The 17,409-nt window shown below is 37.2% G+C and overlaps 1 protein-coding gene across 1 annotated transcript in view; it reads right to left on the minus strand.

Annotated features, from left to right (window-relative positions):
- Positions 1-7,375: 7,375 nt before the first annotated feature.
- LOC124288157 (F-box/LRR-repeat protein 5-like) overlaps positions 7,376-17,409 on the minus strand; it is a 72,680-nt gene continuing 62,646 nt past the window's right edge. Inside the window, exons 10-11 of the mRNA XM_046724739.1 lie at positions 9,588-10,300; positions 7,376-9,104 (exon numbers count right to left, since the gene is read on the minus strand). The gene's annotated coding sequence lies outside the window, so the exon portion shown is untranslated. The remainder of the gene's footprint in view (positions 9,105-9,587; positions 10,301-17,409) is intronic.

Here is a 17,409-nt window from a genome sequence, read left to right on the forward strand (position 1 = left end):
TGCCCGTATCCCCCCTAAAATTTCATTCTAGTCAAATCCTATCATCTGAATATATATTCCTCATCTGATAAGGAGGGCTTTAACATGTTTCTTTAATTGTATCTGAACATACTGAAAGACATATCCAACTTCTATAAGTGCCACTCAAAGAATTTTTCCCTTGTCGTTAAAATTTAGGGGGTATACAGGCGGAAGTCTTACCGTAAAGACGTCGAAAGTGGTCGATTTCTCGGCTTTTCTGATTCGCACCGAAAGACGTGTCAAGAAATGCTTCAAATGTAAATAAAATATAACGAGTCATGACCAAATGATATAGGGGTTACAATCCATGACCATTCAGCTTATAAGACGAGTCAATTTCATAAACATTTACTACTTGGAAATATCAAAATCTTACAAAGTTTGGGACCCACTCTCTACCGAGATCGACTGTCTATCGAGGAAATGATACTTGATGACGACCAACTTCCGGTTGAGCATAGACAGGGCTTACCCCCTGTGCGAACGTGATCACGACACTCGCTATGTACATTGCTACGGCAACAAAAGATTAAACAAAACAGTTGGGGATACAATCGGTTAAGTCTGTTCTCTTGCAAGTACAACAGTTCGTGTAGTTGCAGGGCTCTTTAGAGCTTACAGGGAAATTGATAAGGTGGAGAAACACAAAATGAAACTGGGGAAGCCGTGTATTCAGCTAAGGAAGGTGTTAGTCAATAGTCTTAGAATTATGAACAAAGATAAATATTATTTTGATAATTCTGGTGAATCCCAACCCTATAACCACCTAAAGTCCCTGGATCATCACTAACAGTTGGTGGTGGTTACCTGTGTCATCCAGCCAACTGTTGCTTCAAATCCCAATGCATTACACGGAACAACTGAGGACAGAATGTTGTAATGTAAGCAAACATGTTAGAAGTACCAGGTCACTAGAACTACCGATATAATAGCTGATCTTTTTACTTGCAAAGTCAATCATGTTGTCAACTTTGGACGTAAATACATACTATCAGCCTAGTAGACAATTTCAATTCCCTTTTGATCAATTCCCATCCAGTATGTGTTATCACTTTTAGTCTTGATGTTTCTGGTATTGATGATGTTCATTCCTGTTCTGATAATACGAACTGTTATATTGGTTTGCCCTTCAGCCTGTCATACACACAATGTCTTAGTTCCATAGTTCCATGACCATCAGTAGCTGACAGATTTTAATGTGACAAAAAGTGTGGCAGCAATGTGGCAGTCCCTTGCTTCTGAATGTACACTACAACCATGCTGTTGTCAGTGTCTGTAAGAATCGACAAGCAAAACTGGATTGGTTCCTCACTTTTAAAGAATTTGTAGATTTGCTCTTAGCAACTGACCTTGTCAGTCTAAGTAACTAAGGCTCAGTATTATTTGTTACACTGCTATGCTGAGTCTAACAAACCTTGGTAGAAGGCCACGTCAGCTAACCTTTGAGCGACCTATGACCGTCCAATCAAACGCGACGGCGGAACAGATTTAACCAATCAGACAACGGCTACTATTTAGGGTTCGGTGGGATTTAAGGTTCCCTTTCAAACTCACCAATAACTAGTTTAATCTTTTCGATTCTTTCAGAATTCAGTTTGAGTTTGTGTTTTTTTTTTCATTTTCTCTTCCCCAGTCGCTGACACCGATCTCTCAACAAACGAAAATCTGCATAAAACACAGATATTTGAGCTGCAGTAAATAAACTTAGGGGTTTCTGATGACATGGTTACTATTAGCTTATATTTCAAGATGACATCCTGGAATATTGACAAAAACGCTAATTTCAGCGACTGTTTATTCACTGTTGTGAATAATGGCGTCCTCCATATGTGTCACTCGGAGTGCGGAAAATAGCATTCGGAATCGTTATAGTACAAACGTTTTCCAGTTAAGTTCAAACGGTATGTGCGAATGATAACTTTCGCGATTTGGTAAGCTGTGGTCAAATCAAAAGGTTAGCTGATGGACCTCCTACTAAGGTTTGTTAAACTCAGTATAGCAGTATAGCCTAAGTTTACTTATAGACTGCTGATCTTGTTTGACTTTCTTTCCTGTAAGAACTTCATATCTTCAAGTAGTAAGATCGGAGGCGTCCATGTAAAGATTTGGAGGGAAGACATGAGCGATGGCAACTCCTGAGGTTGTGATCCATTTTGGCGCGGACATCACCATAAGTGTATCTCTGCACATGTCTTTGAGAGTTATGTTCCCTTGTTATCAGCAATCAATTGGAGTCTGGCATACAATTGAGTGACCTGTTTCAAAATCCTGCATAGGAGAATAATGTCCATTGAAGAGTCATCCAAGAAGCCATACGGTAAGGCCTAAGTCCCAGCTGACAAATATGATGACACATGCCATCGACCAAGTCAATGAAACTGCACTGCTCCTGTTGCAGCTCATGAGCCTATGGTGACCAGATCTCCGGTAAAATATTTGCACAGATTAGTAGACTTGGACCACACGTGGAAAACGGTATGCTGACAGGCAGACCGACTGTCTGCTTAAATACCTGCAGCTTGCCAGGCATTCCTGCTAGACACTAGGGTTGACACCTGCAGCTTGCCAGGCATTCCTGCTAGACACTAGGGTTGACACCTGCAGCTTGCCAGGCATTCCTGCTAGACACTAGGGTTGACACCTGGTGCTTCAAGTCCATGGATCCCTCTTGGCTTCTTACTTACAGCAACATCAGTGTGAGTCTATGCAGTGGCTTGGCAGAAGCAGGGAAAGTGGGGAAATTCAGGTCACTTACAGTTCTGCTAGCTGTCTATCCTTGGAATCCAGTGCAGACCGTACTGGTCAAGAATGTTGCTGGAGGTCACTATCTGTGCCCTTGTGTTTCTCCAGATGGTCGCCAAACAGTGAGTCAAATATACCAGGTAATCCAGAAGAATTATAACCGAATTATCAGTATTTCACTTAAATGAGAGAATCATCCATCATAAATTGTTAAATATTCTAACTTTGATATTTTGTGTTTTACCGAGTCACATTTAGATAGTAAAATCCCGACTAAACAGCTACTCATTGACCACTATCAACCCCCTTTCAGAAGGGATAGAAATTGTTTTGGTGGAGGTATTATAGTATATTTTTCTGATTTATTACATGTTAAAAGAAGACAGGATTTAGAAACACCTATGTGTGAAATGACGTGGTTCCAGATATTTTTGCCTTATAAATGTTTAATGTTATGTGTGTCATATCGTCCACCTAACACTGGGTCATGTTTTTGGAATTCACTGGATAATTCAGTTAGTTCTGCTCTTGATATATCAAAACACATGGTTTTGCTAGGAGATTTTAATCAAGATCTTATATGTACTCATTTTCACAACATACGTGACCTGATTATTCACTACAACCTACAACATGTTATTACTGAACCACATCAGATATTAGTGATCACAAGGGAACCTATGTCTATCTTTCAAACTTTGTAAATGTCAACAGTGCATACAAGAAGCAAATTTTGTTGTATAACAATGGTAATTATGATGCTTTTATATAATCTGATTAGGGAAACTAAATGGGAGAGTATTTTTTCTAAAACTCAAAATGTTAACAACGCTTGTGCAATATTTACTTCTCTGCTTAAGGAATATATGGTTAGATGTATCCCAACTCGGAACGTTACAGTTAGACCTAAAGAAAACCTTGGTTTGACAGTGAACTTCGGAGAGAAATTAGAAAAAGAGACCGTTTAAGGAAAAGAGCATTTCGAACACTGAATACTTCTGATGTATCTAAACTCAAAAGGCAGAGGAATAAAGTAAACAATCTTAAAAAAATAGCCAAGTAAAATTTTATTCGAATTTAGGCAGTTTTTTATGTTCTCACTATTCAATCAGCAGATTATTGGAAGGTTTTTAATTATTTGTTGAAAGGTTCTACTTCATCAGGACCCATTCCCCCTCTCGTAACTGATGATTCCGGAATACCTTCAGCATTTACAGACATTGACAAAGCCCAAACATTGAAAAAATATTTTGTATCTGTTTCCAATATCAATGATGAGGGCAAGACTTTGCCACCTGTTTGCCATCACTGTCCCAACAGCATTACAAGCGTTAGTGTTACTGAAAAGGAAGTATCGGATATGATTAAGACTTTACCAGCAAACAAATCTAGTGGACCTGATGGTATTAATATGAGAATATTAAAACGAATTTGTACATCAATAGCTGAACCTCTTTGTTCACTGTATAATATTTCTTTGAGTCAGTGTATTGTACTAATTAAGTTAAGGCCCATAAGTTTATTATCTATCCTTGGGAAATGTTTTGAAAAAATGTTGTTAAAGCATTTACAAAACAATTTCAATAAACATAGCATTTTAAGTAAATTTCAATCAGGTTTTACTACAAACCACATCTCAACTCACTGAAATTTATCACAATATATGTTCAGCTCTAGATACTCATCACCTTTATTGTATGATTGTTTTGGGTGACATTTCAAAGGCCTTTGACAGGGTGTGGCATAAAGGGTTATTGCACAAATTAGAAAATTATGGTGCTCATGGTTCAGAGTGTTTCCATCAATGGTACATTATCAAAAGAATTAAATAATAAATGTTACTGCAAGGGTTCCTCAAGGATCTGTCCTTGGTCCATTTTTGTTCCTTGTGTACATCAATGATTTACCTGAAACTCTAACAAATGTCCCAAGACTGTTTGCCGACGACACTTCAATTGGTGTTGCAGGAAAAGATGCAAAAACCATAGAAGCTACTCTTAACTATGATTTAGCAAAATTGAATGAATGGGCTGACAAATGGTTAGTTAAGTTTAACCTGAATATGACAAAATTCATGCTTTTTAAAAATGGAAATTGTCCTCAAGTTCCTGACTTGATTTTCAATAATGGACATTTGGAACGTGTACATCAACATAAACACCTCGGTGTCATCTTTTCAGATAATACAAAATGGTCTCATCATGTATCTGCTGTAATAGAAAAGGCCTAAAAAATTCTTCATTACGGACGCTAAAGTACGTATTACCTAGATATATCCTTTCTAGTGTGTATGAAATGTATATTAGACCTATTTTAGAATACCGGTATGCATCTGAGGTCTGGGATAATTGCCCAAGCTTTATTTGTGATAAACTTGAAATGTTACAACTTGAAGCAGCAAGAATTGTCAATTCCTCATTACGGACGCTGAAGTACATATTACCTAGATATATCCTTTCTAGTGTGTATGAAATGTATACTAGTATTAGACCTATTTTAGAATACCGGTATGCATCTGAGGTCTGGGATAATTGCCCAAGCTTTATTTGTGATAAACTTGAAATGTTACAACTTGAAGCAGCAAGAATTGTAACCGGATAGCCTAAATTCGCTTCAGTTTAGACAGTGAAACTGGTTGGTTACCACTGGAAGTTAGACGAACACCAAGAAAACTCTGTACATTCTACAAAATTGTTAATATGCAAGCTCCTGATTACCTGATAGATTTACTTCCACCTTTTACTGAAACCATTTCAGGATACAACTTGCGTAACAAATCAAATTTGGCTATTCCTAAATTTTGCACCTCAATTCTCCAAAAGTCATTTATTTATGTTTCTGCAAGTTTATGGAATGCTCTCTCCTCTACAACAAAATGTACAAATTCATTATCATCGTTTAAATCAAAGTTATCTATAAAAAATGACAAAGCTCCAAAATATAGTACACACAAAGCTAGACATTTGTGTAGTTAATTACATGCAGATCTGTTTCATGTAAAATTTATCAGAGAGTTAAGCTTGCAATTGTGGTGCTCCGGTGGAAGATGCTAATCTTTTCTTTTTAAAATGTCCAAACTTTGTCAGCTGCCATTTTGATCTGAAGCAAGACTTTGAACTATCAAAAGTTCACTTAGACATTGCCAAATACTATTAATGAAAATATCTTTAGACATGTGCATAAATACATTGTACGAAGTAAGCGCTTTTATTAATGAATAATATAATAATAATATAATATATCACGTCCATTCATTACGTCCATTCATTATTGTTCATGTTTCTGATGGGAGCAGGTGGTAAGTTACAAACCTGTGCCCAATCCCTTTCAACAGTGAATAAATTATGTTCAAACAAGGAGGAAGTTCTTCCTACTCTGTTTAGTTAGAGGTAGAGGTAGATTAGCAGGGTGAAGTGGATAGATAGTAGAAAAAACTGCTGACACATCCATATCGTTTTTGCTGTTTCCCTTGTTGGCTTTTTTAACGATTTCAGTCTTCTTGTGAAATGTTGACTGTGAGAGTGAAGAACATCCCTGTCAATATGCATCCGAAATTAATAACCAACAACTAATATGAATAGGAAAACAACAATTAATAAAAATGAATACACAATGCCATTTAGAAAGTGGTCAAATGTAACATGTTATATTTGGGATTACACTTTCTCAGTAAAGTACAGATTCTTGTACTTTTCTTGATGTTTCCTCCAGGACATACAGGAAATATGCAAACTTTTCCCCAACTATATGCAAATACAGATACAACTACTTATGTATAGTTATAAGTCAGGAGGATTTTTGGTGAAAATTTGAAGAATAAATCAAAATGATAACAACCAAATTATATGATTATGGCAATGATGTTATAGAGGTCTAATAGTTCCTTCTACCATAGCATCAAAACTAGTGTTGGGAATTGGTTAAAATCTCATAATTGATGATTGGTTCATTACAACCTATCAATCATCGAAAATAATTGGTTAGCGTCATTTATGATAATTTTTCAACATCAGGAGTACATACTCTTTATTTTTTCAATATAGGAGTAATGGAAAAACTTAAGACTAAGACTACATTTAGAGTACTGAATGGAAATTAGTAATCAGTAATCTTGTGTTTCGTTTCATATATGCACCACAACATTGCTAGTCTTGTGTAAACAGGTCAATAAACAATAAAACAATACTTTTTCAGATACATACATCAGTAAATGATTCTTAGACCGTACGCCTTTGCTGTGGTGTTTATCTGCTAAGTTTTCAAAATTATTTCCTACCGTATTGTGCATATTTTTATCAGTACATAAGTATGGGTAAGTATGCATTATACCTGGCTGTGCACTTTAGCATAATGCGCAAGGTAAATTTGGAAATTGCTCACCATACACAAGAACATCCAGTACATGACGGAAGCTGGAGAGTGTGTAAAAAGGCTATATTCAAGAAGCAAGAACACTGTGGAAAGAATGGTCAGTTGTGGCACAGTGACATGATTTGTGTCTTTTATGTTTTTGCTTTGAATTATTCAAGTGAAAGACACACATTTCTTCTTCAATGCAAACACCGAGTCAAAGAAGACTAACAAAACTAAATCTGTAAAAAATACAAAAGGCTTTAAACCACACCATATGTTTACTGAAGAGCAAATTTCAATGATGCACACAGAAAATAAAAACAAAAATAACATTTTCATTATGGCTACCATGCTGGCAATATTTGAAATTCGGTAAGCACTTTGCAGGGTCAGACCCAATAACATTTGCTTGGATAAACATTTCAGCTTATTAAAACAAGTGTTGTCAGTGAGTGTGTGAACAGAAATCTCTATACAACCTTATATAACAAACATTATACTTGGGGAAAATCACAAATATTTTGAGAGATGTGGAAACTACAAAATGTTAAATGGAATATATGGATGGACAGAGGATTAATTCCTGGCTAAACAAAGAGAAGGTGTATTATTTTGGACTCCTGAATCCTCTACTAACTTCTGACTAATGTGCCTCCCTCAGGAGAGCACTGTAAACTGGAAGCAGTCATCAAAACAACGTATCATTTATCACAGATACAGCGTATGTACAGGAGCATATCAGTGGCATGTAAAATACTCCGGGAAAGAGAAATAAAATGGGTTTTGTCATTTATTTCGTAGTTTTGAACACAACTAAAGTTTGATTGTTAAATATTCTATGACTATCGTTTTTCCCAACGTTTGTTTTTAACACTTTCTGTAAACTCATCTGAAATAGAGGAGTTTACAGAAGAGCAAATCGTGTCATTTTTACCCCTTGATATTTCATCAAAGTCAAAATGTATGTTTCTGATGCAAGCTATAGTATGCAAATGAGATGTACTCACCATAGGTTCGTGTACATAATATATTTTATGAAAAACGTCATATACTATTCATCCTTTGTTTCTTTTATCCTAGACTTTGCTATCGTAATTGATATACTTCCAGTAAACAATGCTGCAGTTAGCTGTTACCACCCATTATTGATTGTGAGGCAAGTTTTCTAAATTTCTAAAATAGTGTAGTTATTCATGGCCAAACACTGACCATATATGGTGTAGTATATCATGGCCAGACACTGACCATATATGGTGTAGTCTATCATGGCCACACACTGACCATATATGGTGTAGTCTATCATGGCCAGACACTGACCATATATGGTATAGTGTATCATGGCCACATACTGACCATATATGGTGTAGTCTATCATGGCCAGACACTGACCATATATGGTATAGTGTATCATGGCCACACACTGACCATATATGGTATAGTGTATCATGGCCAGACACTGACCATGTGCAGTGTAGTATATCAATGCCACTGACTGCGTATAGTGTAGTCTGTCATGGCCAAACACTGACCATATATGGTGTAGTCTATCATGGCCAGACACTGACCATATATGGTATAGTGTATCATGGCCACATACTGACCATATATGGTGTAGTCTATCATGGCCAGACACTGACCATATATGGTATAGTGTATCATGGCCACACACTGACCATATATGGTGTAGTCTATCATGGCCACACACTGACCATATATGGTGTAGTCTATCATGGCCAGACACTGACCATATATGGTATAGTGTATCATGGCCACACACTGACAATGTGTGGTGTAGTATATCACTGCCACTGACTGCGTATAGTGTAGTCTGTCATGGCCAAACACTGACCATGTCTCATGTAGTCTGTCATGGCCAGACACTGACCATATATGGTATAGTCTGTCATGGCCACACACTGACCATATATGGTATAGTGTGTCATGGCCACACACTGACCATATATGGTATAGTGTATCATGGCCACACACTGACCATATATGGTGTAGTCTATCATGGCCACTGACTGACCATATATAGGTCATAGTCTACCATGGCTAGTGTACACTGTCATGACCATATATGGTATGGTGTATCATGGCCACACACTGACAATGTGTGGTGTAGTATATCACTGCCACTGACTATATATAGTGTAGTCTGTCATGGCCAAACACTGACCATATATGGTGTAGTCTATCATGGCCAGACACTGACCATATATGGTATAGTCTATGTATCATGGCCATATATGGTACACACTGACAATGTGTGGTGTAGTATATCACTGCCACTGACTCGCGTATAGTGTAGTCTGTCATGGCCAAACACTGACCATGTCTAGTGTAGTCTGTCATGGCCAGACACTGACCATATATGGTATAGTGTATCATGGCCACACACTGACCATATATGGTATAGTGTGTCATGGCCACACACTGACCATATATGGTATAGTGTATCATGGCCACACACTGACAATGTGTGGTGTAGTATATCACTGCCACTGACTGCGTATAGTGTAGTCTGTCATGGCCAAACACTGACCATGTGCAGTGTAGTATATCATGGCCACTGACCATGTGCAGTGAAGTATATCATGGCCACTGACCATGTGCGGTGTAGTATATCATGGCCAGACTCTAATGGCTAGTAAGGTAAATGATTTGAAGCATGTAATTATTAAAGTTTTCCAGTTTGTACACGTTGTGTATGACTACAGGAGCATGGTGAACCTTCATAGTGACGGCTGAGCTTCCTGAATATCTGAGCTTTCCATCATATTCATCAAGTTCATACAATGTCCAATATGCTCATTGATGCATAATTTGTAAGCTACAGTCTGGGGTAGTGTGTACACAAACTACAAGGCTCTGTGTCTGTGTGTGTATGTCCACATGAAAACTGTGACATCAGTTGGTCAAGCCAAAGAAATTTACCACTGGCACTTGTGCTCTATGTAACATTTGTACAATCATATTAATTTTGTATTATTAAGCATTATAACTGGTATCAGTAATTTGCCCAGGTACAAATTGTGAAGAGTTGTTGATCAATAGTTACACAATCCATTCTCGTGACGGGTCTGTTGGTGATTATTTTCCAGCACTTGATGTGCTGCTGCTGCTGCTGTTGTTTGTCATCACTGTTGTGAGCTCCAGCCATAATGACGACACAAAACATCATCTGCAAACAACAAAGGAAATTTCCATTCACTTGATCTTTGTAAGATTTCTTACAAGCATAATCATACAAATTGTCATTACAAAACCAAACCTCACTACTACAATTACAAAACCTCAACTTTACTTGCTAAATGTAAAACAAAAAATACATGAAATGCATGCCATGAGTTATTATACTGTTTAAACATGTCAGAGCATTTTGTGTTACTTCATATTGACTGGAAATGTGTTTGAGTCACATGCTTAAGCGGAAACAGAACCTTTTCCTGTAGGCACCAAACTTTCCACCAGAAACAGGTATTACGAACAATGTGGACTTTACCACATCAGGTTACAACTAACTTCACCAATATCTATCAATATTCCTCACTGATCAATTATATCTTCAAAGGCCTGTTGCTACACTATATTTTGATGACATCACAACCTTTTCTTAACAGAAGTCCCATGCCTTTAGAGTGGTGAAAAATGGTATATATGTATTTCTAGTTTCATAGCCTTTAGAGTGGTGAAAAATGGTATATATGTATTTCTAGTTTCATAGCCTTTAGAGTGGTGAAAAATGGTATATATGTATTTCTAGTTTCATAGCCTTTAGAGTGGTGAAAAATGGTATATATGCTAGTTTCATAGCCTTTAGAGTGGTGAAAAATGGTATATATGTATTTCTAGTTTCATAGCCTTTAGAGTGGTGAAAAATGGTATATATGTATTTCTAGTTTCATAGCCTTTAGAGTGGTGAAAAATGGTATATATGTATTTCTAGTTTCATAGCCTTTGAGTCTCAGTTTCAACCAATCTGAATTTGTTTTTTTTCTTGTTGAATACTGTAAATCTTGAAACTGATGCACCTCCATACTGAACACTGTAAATCTTGAAACTGATGCACCTCCATACTGAACACTGTAAATCTTGAAACTGATGCACCTCCATACTGAACACTGTAAATCTTGAAACTGATGCACCTCCATACTGAACACTGTAAATCTTGAAACTGATGCACCTCCATACTGAACACTGTAAATCTTGAAACTGATGCACCTCCATACTGAACACTGTAAATCTTGAAACTGATGCACCTCCATACTGAACACTGTAAATCTTGAAACTGATGCACCTCCATACTGAACACTGTAAATCTTGAAACTGATGCACCTCCATACTGAACACTGTAAATCTTGAAACTGATGCACCTCCATACTGAACACTGTAAATCTTGAAACTGATGCACCTCCATACTGAACACTGTAAATCTTGAAACTGATGCACCTCCATACTGAACACTGTAAATCTTGAAATTGATGCTCCTCCATATTGATGAGACAAAAGTGTGACTCAATATTAATCAAAAAAGAAAGTGTTTTTACTCATAAAACTCATGTGTTCCCCTTCCCCCAATTCAACATTGAGACCTCAAACAATTCATTTGATTCCTTCAATTTCAAAACCTCTAAGTATGAAAATACATATCATTGATAGTATGTTATCATATTTGTAAAGTCTTCATTTAAAATTTATATATTCAGTTGAACTTAATTGCTTATCAACAAATCAACAAATTAACAACTCCACAGTTGTGTGAAGATGGGTGAAGTGGTTTTAGAGTTTTTGGGTTCTCCGAACACAAACCCTACCCTTCAAAAAGACTGAGTCCAAATTTGGTGACATCATTTGTGGGAGACAGGTGGCATTTGTCATCTCTTGATGACTGTTGCATGTTTATATTTATTACCCACGTGGTCAACGTATGGGTAGTTGCATACTAATCTTATATGTCACACGAGTGTTGTATCGTGTTGACCTGAGATTCAAAGATTTGATTGGATAACCAATGACCTCTCAATTAGGTCACGTTATGACGGAACAACTTTTTCATTCATAACAAACACGTGAATTCATTCATTCTATGACTTATATGCATTGTGGGAATGTAAACATTGCGAACGTTACCGTATTGCTGTTTAATTGTGAGTCGAAATGAGACATTATATGCTTCGAAAAACATAAACGCAAAGTTTCCACCAGTGATGTTAGCCAAGGGAGCAACGGCAAACTAAGAAACAGGGTGCTACGGAGTAGTTTAATGTAGGAGGGTGTATGAGGCAATGACAACTGACATGCATCGTGACGTCGGTTACCAAGGGGGCAGATGAGCAAGGCGTAGTGACATCATTACAGTGTGACGTCATGCAAAAAGTGTACTACAGAACAACGTTCTTCCGCAACCTCTTTATGAAACAGGTTTCGGTTTGAAACCATAAAAATAACAAAAATATGCTATTTTGTCAATTTAATGCATGTAAGATGTGGGTAACAAGAGTCATCAGAAGATGACATATCCCCCCGGCCCCCACATCTTTGAAAGAACAAATCATCTGACAGTTACTTAAAGTCCAGCTTGACTTTACACTAAGAGAGCTTCAAAAAGCTTGTGCAAATCCTTTCCATGGAAATGACTGACTGACTGACTGAGTTTAGTTTTACGCCGCTTTTAGCAATATTCCAGCAATAACACGGCGGGGGACACCAGAAATGGGCTTAACACAATGTGCCCATGTGGGGAATCGAACCCAGGCCTTCGGCGTGACGAGCCAACGCTTTAACCACTACACTACCCCACAGCCCTCCATGGAAATGATGAAAAACATAAATGACAAAAATCTGCAAATAGCTAAAGGCACCACTTTAAGGTTCTGTTTGATATATCTACCAAGATTTGTTGTAAAATATTTAACGGTTCTTGAGTTGTGCTCCAGAAACGAAACCCACCCCTCCCTTTTGGGACTAAGTCTGAATCGTTTCCATGGAAACCGGGAAAAATAAAAATGTCAAAAATCTGCAAATAGCAAACGGCACCACTTAGGTTCTGTTTGATATATCTACCTAGTCTTGTTGAAAAATATTTAACGGTTTTTGAGTTATGCTACAGAAATGAAGCCCACCCGTCTTTAAGACTAAGTCCAAAACAATTCCATGGAAACCGAGAAAAATTAAAATGACAATAATCTGTAAATGGCAAAAGGCACCACCTTAGGTCATGTTTGACATATCTACCAATTTTTGTTGAAAAATATCGAACGGTTTTTTAGTTATGCTCCGGAAACAAAATGATTACTGGCGAACGGACAGACGGACGAGGCGACGACTATATCCCCCCACATTACAGGCCGGGGAAATAATAAATAAAATACCACACTCGGTCTCATAACATCCAAATTATACGAAACTCGTGACCTTCCTTTGGTATAGGAAGGACACTCGTTTCGTATAATTCGTATGTAATGGGACCTCGTGTAGTATTCTCTATTGGTAATTCCACCATCTGAAGTGAAACAATGATAGAAACACCCATTTTAGAAACATAAATGCAAAGTTTAATTGATGCAAGCAAAGACCTCTTGCATTTTTCACATTTAATTATTCCCTCTCAGGTTAATTCCAAGGTTTACAGTACATGGATATTATGCACTTACAAATATGTCATAAGATATTTTTACTCCTGTGATTGTGAGAATACATTTGATTTTGACTGAAAACCAATTCAACAACACATTAAAAGCTATCCAGCACATAAACCTTATATAATGTCCCTTGGTGGAGTCAATGTAATGGCTATGTCTGCTTCAAAACAACAAACAATGATGAACCTGGAGACTTTCTGATTGAAACTTACATCATACACAGTTCCAGAGATGCCAACCCTATTTTGGGCCTAAGTGTAAAACTGGAGGTCAAAAAGTGTAATACTTAAAAAAAGTACTTAGTGAAAGGTGATAACTTTTTAAGAAGGTTTATTCACAAAATTGTTGGTCATGTGACACAAAATACTTTAAGTCCTTACAAGTTAATTGCAATGAGCACTATGCTAAGAGTAAGACCATTTCTGAGCCCCTGTACCGGTGCGTCATGAAAGACTTCCCTGTGAAATTTTATCCACTTTTTTTATTTTTGTAAAACGAGTAGAAAAGTGTAATTTTCACAGATTAAGTGTAATGGCGTAATTAAATGGTCAAAATCGTAATAATTACGCCCAAAGCGTAAGGGTTGGCATCTCTGCAGTTCATTCATCTAAACATTCCTGACCTGGTCCTCTTGTGGCCATGTGATTAGTGGTGAATCATCATTTATTAATACTGGAAATCCTTTTTGTTGGTCTGTGGATCATCTCCAAAGTTTTCTCCCCCTCTTCAACTCTACTGCCCGGCTCTTAATAGTGGCAAAGTAAAAGGAACATCATCGCTTACCTAGCTACTTTGATGCCTGCAGAAATATACTACTCCAGCTGTATAACAGCAGTCTTTTAACAGTCAAATCTGGACCAGACAATTCACAGACAGACATCAACGATTTACACAATGGGATATGATGACAAATATGAATCAGTCAGTGAACCTAACCATTTGTTGCCGAATTAGTTGCCACAAACATAAGCAGACCAAGTGTGAAGACCAATTCTAACCCTGTGTTCCAGGTTGAATCTTCTCCCGGCCAGCTCATATCAAAATAGCCAATGCTAAACACACACCCCGTAATACGAACCAGCGATAAGACGTTTGCTTGTGGCCGTTACGGTTTGCTATGTACAGAGTAATGGCTCGCTACGGCTGAATAACATTAGCTGTGTCACGGTGACAGGTACAACTTATCATATTTATACGCTATATTGGAAAAATCTTGTCAATCATAGATAGTCAATATTTAGATGAAGTATTGTAAATGAGAATGTGTTCAAGGAATTGTTATGAGCCTTTGATTCCAAACAGAGTTGATGCTTTCGATTTCATTTGCTTATTATTATCTAAATTTGTCGTAAAGAGAAATTCAATATATATATTTATGTTCAAGAAGCATTACCATAACATGATTGTTAACTGCATTGACTGCTAGATGTCAAGAAAGGCTGATATGACATAATATTCACAACAGTTTATAAATTTGATGCTATGGTCGCTAATGGTAAGCCATGTGCGTAAATACGGTTTGCTACGGTGTCTGTTACCGGTTGCTAATGGTCAAATCAAGAGTGAAATCAATACAATTATTGCAGTTTGTAAAACTCCATTTCTGAGCTGACTTCAAAATAGCAAGAACATGAGATATCATGGTTGGTTTTATGTCTTGAGGAATTGTTTCACAATTATTTGAATGTAAAATATTCAAACTTGGGACAGCAAAGTTGATACTTGAAGAAGATGGATCATAATTTCCCAATGTAGAGTCTCGCATACTTGTTGTAGTTTGGCATGAAAACCATTTGATAACATCCATGAACAAGAGTCATCAGAAGATGACATATCCCCCCGGCCCCCACATATTTGAAAAAACAAATCATCTGACAGTTACTTAAAGTCCAGCTTGACTTTTTTTTTATGACTTTTTTTAAAACTAAATCCGAATTGTTTCCATGGAAACTGAGAAAATAATAAATCACAAAAATCTGCAAATAGTAAAAGGCACCACTTTGGGATTTGCCTCACATATCTGCAAAGTTTTGCAGAAAGATATCAGGAAGTTTTCGAGTTGTGCTCCGGTAACGAAGCCCACCCCCCTCCCTTTTGGGACTAAGTCCGAATCGTTTCCATGGAAACCGGGAAAAATAAAAATGACAAAAATCTGCAAATAGCAAAAGGCACCACTTAAGGTTCTGTTGATATATCTACCAAATCTTGTTGAAAAATATTGAACGGTTCTTGAGTTATGCTCCGGAAACGAAGCCCACCCCTCACTTTTGGGACTAAGTCCGAATCGTTTCCATGGAAACCGAGAAAAATAAAAATGACAATAATCTGTAAATAGCAAAAGGCACCACCTTAGGCCATGTTTGACATATCTACCAATTTTTGTTGAAAAATATCGAACGGTCTTTGAGTTATGCTCCGGAAACAAAATGATTACAGACGAACGAGGCGACGACTATATCCCCCCGCATTACATGCTGGGGGGATAATAAATTGAAGGTGACGGAACTACTTTTTGTCCATTGTTGCGAATGTTTATAGTGACAACTTTGAGATTTTTTGTCACATATTGCAATTTGCCTGTCAGTGGTGAGTCACTGGCGACAAACATTCTGCTCTAATTTTCAATTCATTTTCTGGATCGGTGTTAAAAAAATGTTGTATAATTTCGTCAAATAGGTCACTTTTTACATCAACGTCATGACACCTGTCCTTCATGGACTTGAAAGGCCCCCCAAAAGCAAACCGTATTAACAAAAGCAATGCTAGCAAACCGTATCAACCAAAACATTTGCCACTAGCAAACGTGTGTGTCCATGTGTAGCAAGCCATAGCCTCTCAAATTAAAAATTCGTGTGCAACTTCACTATTTAATTGCACACATACATATTGTAATACTTGTGACCTGGCATGACATTGATTTGTTAAATGTATGTTGTTTTGACAATTAAAACCAGACATTATTTCCACTTGATGCCAAAATATACCAAATAACATCAATTTTTTACACAATTCTTGTAACATTTGGCCCGATTTTTAGATCAAGTTATTACATAATTATAAAGTTATCAAAATAAATTGGCCCCAACAAGCATAACGCTTAGCTTTACTTACACAATTTGTGTGGCAAGACCACATGGTAAAAAGAAGTTTCAGCCGTAGCGAGCTGTTACTCTGTACATAGCAAACCGTAACGGCCACTATAGTTTGGCATGAAATGCATGTGGACCTGGTTTTTTGTAAATATCTCTTCATCCAATGAACCAATCGATCTTAATCTGTGCAAGTGGATGTTTTGTCAGACAACCTAATCACATTGTAAATCACCGATTTTATGCATTTGTATTAAAGAATCTGTCTATGTAACTGTCAACAAAATAAACAGCAGAACGCAGAATGCTTGCAGAGGGAGGGAGCCAATGACCTGTAACAGCGGCAGTGTTGGGTCATAAAGGTCAATGCACGTGCAGTTCATGATAGTTACCTGTGCACTGCACAGTGATAGACCGTTTGGATCATTCACATTGACTACTTCTAGCTGTCATCATGAAAGCTTATTCAGATGATGCTAAACGTTTAATTAGAAATGTGTTGAAATTTTTTTAAAAAGAGAGCAAACGTAGCAAAGCGATTTATAAGGCGTTGGATTACA

The sequence above is a fragment of the Haliotis rubra genome, unplaced genomic scaffold (genome assembly GCF_003918875.1).
Source record: "Haliotis rubra isolate DU_JTF1 unplaced genomic scaffold, ASM391887v1 Scf111, whole genome shotgun sequence".
Taxonomy (NCBI): Eukaryota; Metazoa; Mollusca; class Gastropoda; order Lepetellida; family Haliotidae; genus Haliotis; species Haliotis rubra.